The sequence below is a fragment of the Chiloscyllium plagiosum genome, unplaced genomic scaffold (assembly GCF_037043375.1).
Source record: "Chiloscyllium plagiosum isolate Xiang-an unplaced genomic scaffold, Cpla_swu_hap1 HiC_scaffold_32, whole genome shotgun sequence".
NCBI classification, from domain to species: domain Eukaryota; kingdom Metazoa; phylum Chordata; class Chondrichthyes; order Orectolobiformes; family Hemiscylliidae; genus Chiloscyllium; species Chiloscyllium plagiosum.
Genome location: NW_028270170.1, coordinates 28,408,047 through 28,421,549, shown reverse-complemented (window position 1 = coordinate 28,421,549; position 13,503 = coordinate 28,408,047). Strand labels below are relative to the sequence as shown.

At 38.2% G+C, this 13,503-nt stretch overlaps 1 protein-coding gene across 1 annotated transcript in view; it reads left to right on the top strand.

Annotated features, from left to right (window-relative positions):
- LOC122539947 (acid-sensing ion channel 2-like) overlaps positions 1-13,503 on the top strand; it is a 1,269,818-nt gene that overhangs the window by 636,730 nt on the left and 619,585 nt on the right. The window lies entirely within an intron of this gene.

Below are 13,503 nucleotides of genomic sequence, written 5' to 3'. Positions count from 1 at the left end.
CAATCTTATTACTTGTCTGGCTGATGCTGCAATTCCAAAGATTAAAATCAAGTTTGCCAAAATGACTTTTTCAAAGTAAACCCCTCATCTCAGTTCAGTTTCAATGCTGTTTAAATGCAGGCCACTAAATTAAGCTTGTGTATGTTTGCTTAAGTTGTGTCATGTCCTACTAAATCATCTGCGTGAGCAGTTGGAACACATGGTTTTAAAGATCACAGTTAACTCTAAACAATAGGCACAGCCATTTTTCAATGTAACAAGGCTTCCATCCATTCTGCATAGTCAGCCACATGGTACAGCAATAAACTTGCATTTTTATATGCCTCTAAGGATGTAAAACATTGAAAAGCACTTCATAACAGTATTATAAATCACAATTTGGCACAGAACTAATGTAGAAAATATTGGGACCATGACCAAAAGCTTTGTCACCCAGGTAGATTTTAAAAAGAATCCTAAAAGGAAGACAGAGTTTAGGACCGAGGCAGATGAAGAGGCATGGCTTTGTTGGTAGCTAAAAGCGATATCTCCAAGCAACACAAAGGTCGGTGGGAGGGTAAGCTATGAAGAGGATACAGAATTACATCAATGTGATTTGGACAAGTTGAGTGAGTGGACAAATGCATGGCAGGTAAAATGTAGTATATGTAAATGTGAGACTACCTACTTCACTAGCAAAACAGGAAGAGCTGTCCATGCCAAGGGTTGCAGATTGACTTACTGTAAGTGACTTGTGTGGAGGGATTCAATAAAGCTTAGGGCATCAGTTGCAAAGGCTCAATAGAGAAAGGCCGATATCTCAAAGGCCCATATACCATCGTATACAGTAATTGAAAGATACGTAAACCCTTATTAAAACCATTATCCAGGTGAGGTGTTTGACATGGAACACAGAGAAGGCAGTGGCCCAATGGTGATGGCATTGAGGAAGTCATCCTAAATCTCAGGCTAATGTTCTGGAGTTATGGAGTCAAATTCCACAGTGGCAGATGGTGTAATCTGAATTCAATTTTTTTTAAAAATGTGAAAAGCTTGCTGAATGATGACTATATGACCAGTTTAATTGTCATTAAAAAAACTCTGTTTCACTAATGTCCTTTAGGGTGGGAAATTTTATCTGGGCCCACCTATATGTGACTCCAGACCTAGAACAATTTGGTTGACTTGTAACTGGCCTCTGGGCAATAAATGCTGGCCTATCCATGATCTCCACATCCAATGAATGAATAACAAAAAATGTACATTGTCAATATATCTGTAATGGCAGATGTAGTCAAACACCTTATATTCTATGAGAAAGTGAGGACTGCAGAAGCTGGAGATCAGAGTCGAGAGTTTGATGCTGGAAAAGCACAGCAGATCAGACAGCATCCGAGGAGTAGGAGAATCGATGTTTTGGGCATAAGCTCTTCATCAAGAAGGGCTTCCTGATGAAGGGCTTATGCTCGAAACATCAATTCTCCTTCTCCTCGGATGCTGCCTGATCTGCTGTGCTTTTCCAGCACCACACTCTCGACCTTATCTTCTTTATTGAAAGAAACTGATGTGAACATCAGATTTGAACGTTACAAATTTCATGATTAAAGGATGTTTTTAGAAAAAAATAGGCGAGAAAGAAATTAAAATACCACAGTACTAAAGTGGTTTTCTATTACTGGAAAGCTTGAGGAAAGGGTCAAGGCATCCGCCAGCAGACAGTGTAGGGTAATGCAAGAGTAACAGTTAAAGGATAATGATTGTGACACAATTTTTAAATTTGAAACATGCTATTGAGGGATAGAGGAAATGAATGTGGTCAGTCCAACACAACACAGTATGTTTTATACTGAAAGGCTTGAATATATTTACCAGCCCAACTTCCACAACCCTCTGTGGTAAAGAATTCCACAGATTCACTGCCCACTGAGAAAGAAAATCCTCTTCATCTCTGTCTTAAATGTTCAATCTCTTATTCTGAGATTGTGCCCTCTGGTCTTGTCCTCTCCCACAAGGGGAAATGACCATTCTGCATCTACCCTGTCAAGTAGGTAAATATCGTTGTCTATTAAAGAACACAAAACCCCCCATCAATTCAAATGAGAAGCTCATTTTTAGAACTATTTGGCTTCAAGAATGTGGCAAAGGCATAAAAATTGCTTAAAAACTGAATCCATGTAAATGAGCATCAATTTTTAAAAATGATAGTAATTTCCAATTTTGCAGAATGAGTTGAGAATTAATATTTGAGTCCTTAAGAAGTAAAAGTTTATAGTTTATTCAAAGATTTGCTTCAAACAGTCATAAATCATTATATACATTAAGGTAAATTGCAGAGAGGCTTTTAAATGAAACTTGACTGCAAAGTTTTGCCTGAATAAAGATTAATGAAAAGTGTGTTTGCTATTGGTTTTAAGATGAGTTATTTGAAATTACATATCTTATCTTATTGTTGTACTTTTACATCAATAGAACAAAGCTGAGTACTCAATATGGAATTTGTGGTTTGGACCTGCTGCTGTGTCTTCATTTTAAAAGTGCCTATCCAAGGAACAAGTTTAGAATTGTATTGGGAATCAGTACAGAGCTAAAAACAGAATAAGTATAGGGCTGCATATGGAATCAGTATATGGCTGCATATGGAATTAGTACGGGGTTAAATATGGAATCAGTATAGGGCTGTATATGAAATCAGTAATGGGGCTAAATATGGAATCAATACAGGGATTCAATATGGAATATTGAATCAATATTCAATACAGGGGTGCATATGCAATCAAGATGGGGCAGTATATAGAATTGGTATAGGGCTACACATTGAATTTGTATAGAGATGCATGTGGAATCAGTATAGGGTTGTGTGTGGGTTCAGTATAGGCCTGCTTGTAGAAACAGAATGGGGCTGTACATGGAATCAATACAGAGCTGCACATGGTATAAATAAAGGCCTGCATGTGGAATCAGTATAGGGCTGTACGTGGAGTCAGTATAGAGCTACACGTGGAATCAGCATACAGTTGCATGTAGAAACAGAATATGACTGTACATGGAATCAGTATAGAGCTCCATATGGAATAAATATAGGGCTACACATAAAGTCAGTATAGGGCTACATGTGGAATCAGTATAAGGCTACACATGGGATTGATATAGGGCTACACGTGGAGTCAGTATAGGACATACGTGGAATCAGTATAGGGCTACATGTGGAATCAAAATAGGGCTACACATGGAATCAACATAGGGCTACACATGAAATCAGTATCAAGATTAATGTGAAATTCACATCTGGCCAAAACAAGACCATTACAGAGAAATGAATTATTTCAATATAAAATCTCAGAAGTCAATAGCTAGTGATGATTTTGTGTATTTAATTAGATTTCTGTAGAACTCCTGTAATTACATGAATTTTTTTATTAATCAATTATACTTTGTGCTTCTATAAATTTTAATCACAACCATTGGCCTTCATAGATAAGGGCAAGTGACACTACTCATTTGATACACGTTGACAAGATTTAATTTGTTCCTGAATGTTCATTCTATGATATATTTGTAACATGACGGAAGGAAGGATTTAACTATGTTATTTGAGGATGTTGAACTTCCAGTATGGTGATTATCTTTGATTGATATTACGACCACTTTAAAAAGTGATAGGAATTCCCTACATATCAAAGTAAATAATCTAATGGCAAGATTTCATATTTTAAGACCTTTACTGTAACAAACAGACTAGAATTAACATTGACTAAACAATTCTTAGTAGGCAACTAATGCATTAAACTGCAGAAAATAGTACATTATTAACTTTTTGACACAACCAAAATCACTGTGCCTTGGCTATACATTACACAACATTCTCAACAGAAAGGTACTCTTATCTGGGAAGTTTCAACCTCCTCCCAGCTTTAGACTCTCAGTCTCTGGCACACCTGTTCCCTTTTAAACAAAGTTCCCTTCATATCATCTGAGCACACTCAAATGGGCTTCCAGTGGCAAGGTAGCCTCTGTGACATTTGGCCTTTAGTCTTTGGTCTTCACATGTTTGAACAGGGGATCTTCCCCCACCAGCACTCTGCTTGGTTCTTGAATTAAAGCCAGTCCTTCTTCCCTTGTTGGCACAGAACCACCTGCTGTGGTTCTCTTCCCCAAATCTCTCTGTCTGATTGCCTTTGTATATCTGCACACACAAGCACAGCTGTTTCTTCTTTTGCAGGTTTAAATTTCAATAAGTTTCAACATGCGTCCCTGTCTCCATGGCAACCAAGTCACACAGGCTTGTCTCTAGTCCATGTTAGTATGAGTATATTGCCTATCTCCAGGCAGATTTCATTGGAAGGCACATTTCCCACTCTAAAATATTTCATTTCATCTCAAATTAAGGGAGACAGTTTAAATGATATGTATTCTATAATATCCAATGGTCATAACAATGAACACTGTATATTATTTGTTAAGTACACAGTGAAACAACTATGTTAATTTATCACCTTTGTTTTCAAATTCTTTCATAGTCTTAACCCTGTCAAAGTAGATTACATGACAATTGAAACTTGACATTACATAAAGTGCATCACAAATTAGTTTCTTCTAATACAGTATGAGGTACTTTCACTGCACTTATCATTACAGGCTATGTTTACACGTTGCACTTATATTTCATGTCATACTTCCCAAAGGAGTCTGTACAGTTTCAACTCCTTGGTATACTATAGCAGGAGAGCCTGAGATTTTCACCTTTTGCCGTTAAGCTTTTGCAATTGTTGCCCCATGCTTTAATTCCCTCTGTGAATTGTCCTGGATCCCATCATCTGCCAGTCTGTAACATTTAACTATTGAGACAGTTTTAAATTAAAAGATCAGCAGATTTTAGACAAAGCAAAGAGCATGTGACAATTGTGTTCCAATAATATATTACATTCGCAAAATATTAGAGTACTGTACGTAGCAGCTCAAAGTTGTCATTACTGTTATGACCCACAGAGTAAATTGATCACGGCTATTCCCGGAGTCATAACAATGTTACTTTTTTTTTAAGGTATGCATGGTGCCCCCATTCACCTAACTTTCCAATTAGATTTGATATAAAGCATGGCCAGGTCTCTGACCGAAACAAGCATTATTATCTATTTGAATTAATTAGATTGTCACTAGAAGTAAACAGATATAAAAGATTAGCACACACACAACTAACTAGTCCCCTTATAAACTCCCCTTACATACACAGACAAACAAATAAGGAAAATAGATTATTTGTGGAGATAGAGACAAACTGGAAAGTCAGTTCAGTGGTCTTTGCTTCCTAATTTCGATACTGAGATGGTGCTAATTCAGCTACTCAGGCCCGTGATGTTCAGTTTTTAATATCTGGAAGCTTCCACTAGTTTTTAAGGAGCACAGAGTGACTGATTTACTTAGAAACCATCTCTTATTTATCAATTCAAAAGTCATAGTTCACTGTAATTGCTGCAGGAAATGTAATTGAAGTTTGAATGAAGAATTTTACTCCAGAGAACAGGCAGCTTTTGCTGGAGAAAATAGCAGTATACTCTTCTTTGTCTGGAACTTTCTTCCAGTTCTCACCTGCTCTACTGAAAATCAATCACTTCCACTTATATGAAAAAAACCTCCTTGGCTTCTGATCATCTGCTGATTGTAAGAACCCATTGCCGCACACCATCATTCACAATAGGTATTGAATTTCTTGCTGTGAAGTTATTCAGCCATCTTGGTAAATCCCATATTTTTAGAAACACTTCTTTCTCCTTGCAGTCCATAATTTCTAAAGACATAAAAATTTTAAAAATATAGTTCTTACATTACATAAGATGCAAGCCAAATAGTTTCTTCCAATACTTTGTCTAACTCAATACAATTATAATTGCAGTTAATAATTACCATGCTTATACAGCCTGAGTGGTTTGTCACAATCTACAGCCTCAAGGTATACCACGGTTGAAGAGCCTTGAACAGTATCCTTTCCCCATTCTGCATTTGTCTCCAGCTGCTGAATTACTAAACTCTGAACTTCTCTACCCAAGCCTTTCTGTATACCTACTCTCTTTTTACATTAAAAGGTACTCTGTGTTGATCAAATCTTTGTTCACATGCCCTCATACTAAGTTTTAGAATCAGAATTTGTTTGATAATGCTTCTATAAAACTCTACAAAGCATGTTATTGACCTATCACCAATATTACTGGCACTGCCAGTGTTATTCATGACCAACAAACTGGTCTTCAAATATTGTACAATATATTGTTAAATACAGTTGCCACTACTTCAGTGGGTTTTTTTGTGTGATTGAGACATTTTGTTGCATTAAAGATATTACGCAAGTGCAAATGTTTGTATCCTCCAGAGTTTCTTTAATCGACTGCAAATACTGACCTTTCAAATATCAAATAGCAGAAAATACAGCGCTGCTCGCTGGCCCACCTCATTGGCAAGTGCCACTCAGAAAACTTTGCTGAATCATGAAAGGATGTTTCAACTCTGAAAAGCTTGATGGTTCTATACAACTCAAAAATCTCTACATTTGTCCCAAGAAGATTGCAGGAATAAATCGCTCTGCAGTTTTGGCGCAAAATCTCATCTACAAGTAGCTCATATTAGACAATCATGCAGGTATGGAATTGTTACCATAGGATGTGCCTGAAAAAAAATTCTGATATGCATCTCTTGTGAACAAGACTTCACATTGGGAGCTTTGAAGCAGACATTTTATCCTTTAATCATTTCCTTTGTCAAAGCCTCTTTATTAAAATAATCCATCAAGTCGATTGTGATCAGTCACTTTCTCAGAAGGAAAAATGAAAAATAAAACACTCTCAAACTAACGTTAAGAGCTGTCAATGGACAAATGAATATGTCATGCATTTTATATTGAGTATTAAAAGTACATCATCATCAAATTAATCCTGAAAAGCTCTTCAATGCCTGTACTATGATGTTAATAACAATGATTCAATTATGCACATAAAAACCAACCCAAATAACCATACAACCAATTTTAGAAAATTTCTGAAACAGTTGAATGTCATGGGCTGATCCTTAATAAGTGTCATCAACCGTATATGACTTTAGAGTTGGTCTCGGCAGACTGAAGTCAGGCCTTTGAATGGACACATATTTGTACAGCATAGCTTTTCAATGATTTATGTTTAGGATATAATGAGGTAAACTATTTTAGAGATTCCTATCATGGTTCAACCGTGTGCATTATATCTCAATAGGTTTAACGTGTTCTGGATTTTTAAGATTGGAATGAAATGTTCTCGGTTTTTATGACGGATAACATGAGATATTGAATCTGAATTGATGGTTGTATTGTAATTGCATTTAATTATGTGCAGAGAACGCCAACCACTTTACTTGTCTTAGTACCTGCATCGATTCATTTAATTTTTACAATACATTCAAGCCCAGTATGGTTGATAGATTGTTTTGCTTATTGACTGAATTGATTTTTACAACATCAAGTGCTTTGAATTTTTCCCCTGTTTGAGAGAGCGCTTGATTAAATAAGAATAAGAATGCAAAGCAGTTGCTGGAAATCTGTAATAAGACAAACAGAAAATGCTGGAAACACAGTTTGGTAACATTGGTAAAATGTTAATCAGAGTTAACATTTCTGGTCTGTAACCTTTGATCAGAGTTTAAATGACGATTTTCAGCTCCAACATATAAAAATGTTCACTAGAGGAATTATAATGCTTAAGTTTCAAACTGATGATTTTTGCAAATGTTATCTCATCCCAGTGTTAGTATATCAGCCCTGAAGGATAGAACACAATGCACCTATATCAGTTTAAAAAATAAATCCACAGAGTTTAGTTAATATATTCATTAAACTAATTTAAATAAAATAGTTTGTGTGAGCCAATAATGATGAACTTAACACACACTCAGGTTATGGTTAAAAAAAAAGTAAAATTAATCCTTGAAAACATTTTAAATTGATGAGGAAGAGGTATTGGATAGGCTGTCTGTACTTAAAGTCGACAAGACACCAGGACAAGATATAAATGTCTTCAAGGATCTTGAAGGAAGTGATCATGGAAATTATAGAGGTACAAGTAATATTTTTTCAGTCATTCATAGTCTCAGAGATGGTGCCAGTGGGCAAAAGACAATAGACAATAGACAATAGGTGCAGGAGTAGGCCATTCTGCCCTTCGAGCTTGCACCACCATTCAATATGATCATGGCTGATCATCCTTAATCAGTATCCTGTTCCTGCCTTATCTCCATAACCCTTGATTCCACTATTCTTGAGAGCTCTATCCAACTCTTTCTTAATTGAATCCAGAGACTGGGCCTCCATTGCCCTCTGGGGCACAGCATTCCACACAGCCACCACTGTCTGGGTGAAGAAGTTTCTCCTCATCCCTGTCCTAAATGGTCTACCCCGTATTTTTAAGCTGTGTCCTCTGGTTCGGCACTTACCCATCAGCAGAAACATGTTTCCTGCCTCCAGAGTGTCCAATCCTTTAATAATCTTATATGTCTCAATCAGATCCCCTCTCAGTCTTCTAAATGCAAGGGTATACAAGCCCAGTCGCTCCAGTCTTTCAGCTAAGGTAGTCCCGCCATTCCAGGAATTGACCTCGTGAAACTATGCTGCACTCCCTCAATAGCCAGAATGTCTTTCCTCAAATTTGGAGACCAGAACTGCACATGATACCCCAGGTGTGGTCTCACCAGGGCCCTGTACAGCTGCCGAAGAACCTCTTTGCTTCTATACTCAATCCCTCTTGTTATGAAGACCAGCATGCTGTTAGCCTTCTTCACTACCTGCTGTACCTGCATGCTTACTTTCATTGACTGGTATACAAGAACACCCAGATCTCTTTGTACTGCCCCTTTACTTAAATTGATTCCAACTTGGGCTGGAGAATTGTAAGTGTTCCGCCTTTGTTCAAAGAAGGTTATAAGCCAAACAACTGTGGACCACTCAATTTAGTTTTGATGGTTGAGAATCTACTATAAACAATAAGTCAGGGCTGGATTAATTGTTATGTAAACAAATATCAGTTAATTAGGGAGAGCTAAAATGGACATCTTTGGGCAAAATCATGTTTGCCTAACATACTGGAGTGTTTCATTGAGGTAATGGACACTGTTGATGTGGTGTACATGGTTCAGAGGTATTTGATACAGTGCCATCAATGTTAGAGCTCATGGAATAAAAGAGACAGTAACAACATGGCTGAAAAAGTGGCTAAGTGACTGGAAACTGTAATGGTTAGTGGATGTTTTTCAGATTGGAGAAGGTTTTATAGTGGAATTCCCCAGGCACCAGTTTTCATACTCTTGCTTTTTCTAATATATATTAATATCCTGAAAATGGATCTACAGGGCACAATTTCAAAGTTTACAGATCATGTAAAACTTGGAAGCATTGTAAAACTACAAAGAGGTTAGTTTAAAACTTCAGAAGGACATTGATAAGTTGCTGGAGCAGGTGAACAGGTGGCAGCCAAAGTTCAAAGAAGAATTGTGTGAGGTTTTGTATTTAGTGGGCATTTTGATAGGAAGAACACAGAGAAATAATACAAAATGGAGAGTCCACCTTAAACGAGGATGCAGAAGCAGAAGACCTGGATATTAATATACAAGATAATAGCATAGGTTAAGAGAGCAGTTGATAAAATATTCAATACATGAGGCTTCATTAATGGAAACACAGTGGTAACTAGCAATCCAAACTCCCAGGGTAATGTTTGAGGCATGGGCTTGAATTCCATCATGGCAGATGGTGAAATATGAATTCAATAAGCTCAGAATTAAAAGCTAGCCTAATAGCAACCATGTAGCCATTTCATATAAACCCCTTTGATTCATTGTCCTCTAGGAAAGGAAATCTGCCATTCTCACATGGTCTGACATTTATGTAACTCCAGACTCACAGTAATGTGGTTGACTCCAAACTGCTGACTGAAATGGTCTAACAAGCCACTAATTTGTTTCACACTGCTACAAGAAAGGAATCGGAAGAGATTGAACACCTGACAGTGGAGTAGACACCATAAAGAATAATGCAGACACAGTTTTGTTGTCCAAGTAGGGACCACGTTACCAACATCTGAGTAATTGTGTCAAAAATGGGGGAGCTGTCCCACAGACCCATCAAGCAACAGTCTTAACATAGTTATCCTCACAGAACCATGCTTTACAAACAATATTCCAGATACCGCTATCGCCATTCCCAGGCACTGCCTGTCCAACCATAAGTGGTGGTAAAGTGGCATGCAGTTGTAAAGCAGTTGTCCTGGGAATCTTCAACTTTAATTTTGGATTTCATGAAGCTTTGTGTCATCGGGTCAAATGTGGGCAAGGAAACATTCTGCTGATTACCTCATACGTCCAACACCAAGAGTGGCTTTAGCAGCACCATTACTTCGTGAGCTGATAGAGTCCTAAAGGGCACAGGTATGAGACTGAGACTGTGGCAGATAATGAAGGAAGCAGGAGGCAAACATCTTACCCTTACCAATCAACTTGCTGTTGATGTGTCTGACAGTATCAGTAGGAGTAACCACCTCACAGTCCTTGCAGAGACGGAGTGCTGTCTTTGCATTAAGAATGCCCTCCGTTGTGTTGTGTGGAACTACCACTGCACTAAATGAATTAGAGTTTGAAAAGATTTAGCAACACAAAACTGCATAGTTTGAGATGCTATAGGCCAACAGTAGCAGCAGAATTGTACTGAACCATACTCTGGGCTGGCATATCCCCTGCTCTACCATGACCTTGAAGCCAGGGGATTTACACTGGTTCAATAAAGTGTGCATAAAGGCATTTCAGAAGGAGCACCAGGCACATCTAAAAATGAAGTGTCAAACTTCAAGTTAGAAGTACTTACATGCCAAACTGCAGAAATAGCATGCTGAGTGATTCCACAACCAATAGATCAGATGTGGGTTCTGCAATCCTGCCAGGTCCTGTTGTGAATGGTGGTGAATCTTTTGTGGTAAGTGTTTATGTCCACAATCAACGATTTGGGTTCAAAACAGACCAGCTGAAGAGAAGGCATAATTAGGAGTGATTTAAGATTTAGGTTTCTTTAGAACTCTGTTTATTGCATGTTAATACTAAATAATCTTATACATGGATAACATGAGATATACCTGGCTCTAATCTTACAGTTACATTATTAAGACACTATTCTCTGAACTCTATCTGTTCTCTATAATCTGGCATATCTAACTGTCAGTGCTACTTATGCCCAGTAGAGAGCAGCTCCATTATATCATCGTGAGATTGCTTCAGAATCCTAAAGCTCTCATACAAGAATGGACAATTAAGTAATTAACAGGAGATGGAGGCTCCTCAAATATCCCTATTCTCAATGAGGGGATCCCAACCAATCAGTATAAAAGACAAGATGCATTTGCATCCAGCTTCAGCAGCAAAACAAATGATCCAGCTTAGTCTCCACCTGAGGTCCCCAGCCTCGGAGATGCCAGCCTTCAGCCAATTTGATTTAATCCCGATAATAACAAGGAATAACTGAAGATACTGGGTGCTGCAAATAACAACATTGTAACAATAGTATGAAGGATTTGTGCTGCAGCCACACCCCAATGAAGCCATTCAAATACAGCTACACCATTTACCTGTCAATGGGAAGATTGCTCAGGTATGTCCAGCACACAAAAAAGAAGTTCTATTTCAGCCCAGCCAACTACTGCTCCATTAGCAAAGTGATGGAGGGAGTCATTGACAGTGTTTTAAAATGGCACTTGCCAAGTAAGAAATTGCTCACTGACACTCAGTTAACCCATAGAATCTGCTCTTCCATTCAATGAGATCATTGTTGATCTGAGGATCCTCCACTCCACTATCCTGCTTTGACCCTGTTTACCTTTATTCCCTCATGAGAAATCCATCTATTGCAAACTTGAATTTACTTAATGACTGCACCTGGACTGCCCTGTGTGGTAAAGAAATCCACAGATTGACTGTCATCTAAGAGAGAAAAATGGTTCTATATCTGTTTGAAGTGTATGGCCTTATGCCCACAAGCAATCTCTCAACAAGGGGGCATAGCTTTAAATTAAGGGGGGGTAGGTATAGGACAGATGTTAGGGGTAGATTCTTTACTCAGCGAGTCGTGAGTTCATGGAATGCCCTGCCAGTAGCAGTGGTGGACTCTCCTTCATTATGGGCATTTAAACGTGCATTGGATAGGCATATGGAGGATAGTGGGCTAGTGTAGGTTAGGTGGGCTTGGATCGGCGCAACATCGAGGGCCAAAGGGCCTGTACTGCGCTGTATTCTTCTATGTTCTATGTTCTATGTTCTATCTACATTATCAAGCTCCTTAAGAATCTTACCGATTTCAATAAGGTTTCCTTCTAATTTCCAATAATTAAAGAAATGAACCTCGTAAACTTCTTTTCATAAGATTGTCCTGCCATATGCAGTATTAGCCTAGTGATCCTTCTCTGAATTGCCTCCAATGCCAGTATAACTTTCATTAGATAAGGGGCCAAAACTGTTCGCAGTATTTCAGCTGTGGCCTGACAAGTTATGTTAGCAAGACCTTCCTACTTTTATACACAATGCTGTTGTAAATAAATACCAACAGTCCATTCCCCTTCTCTACGGCCTGCTGAATTTAACTCTTTCAGAACCATTTCCCTACACAACAGTTCCAATGAACAGGACTTTCAGTTACGAAATAGACTGGAGAAACTGGGACAGTTTTCATTGGTGCAGACTGAGAAGTGATCTGATGGAAGTGTTCAAACCTCTGGACAGGGAAAATAGGAGAAAAGATTCTCATAGGTGAAATGATAGACAATGAGAGGGTGCACATTTAAAGTAATTAGCAAAAGAAACAAAAGTGATACAAAGAAAATGTTTACAGACAATGGGTGGGCAGCATCGTGGCTCAGGCTTCGCACTACTGCCTTATACCACCAAGGACCCGGGCTTCCACATTGTAGTGCTTCCAAGAATGGTTAATTGCACTGCCAGGGAGGCTGATGGAAGCAGGCTCAATCAAGGTGCCCGAAAGGCAATTAAATGGTTATTTTATAAAGAAACAATGTGAAGGTATGTGAAGAGGAAACAGGGGAATGGTACTACATCAAGACTCTCATTTGAATAGTCAACACAAACATGATGGGCCAAGCAGCCTCGTGCTGAAATAATTGTGATTCTTCTGTGACAAAACTTGTGAAAGTAATAATTTTCAACAGTTATTTCAAATTTAATTTTAAGGGGTGTCAGCTTATATGGATAGAACAAGGGATGAGGAGGTGCAATTTATTTTCATAACGCTTAGGTATTCAATTTCACATCCCAATTATGTTGTCAGGGAGGGATATCAAGAGGTGACAAAACATTCCCATGAGAGGGACATGACCACTGAGTCCTGAATATTTGCATCATGGAAATGTCAGTGAGCCATTGCAAGCAAGACCTGAGATTCATGTATAAAAAAGCATTCAAGGAAAATAGACAACAAGCAAAATATGACCAGAAGCCAACAAATATAAAAGTAGAAAC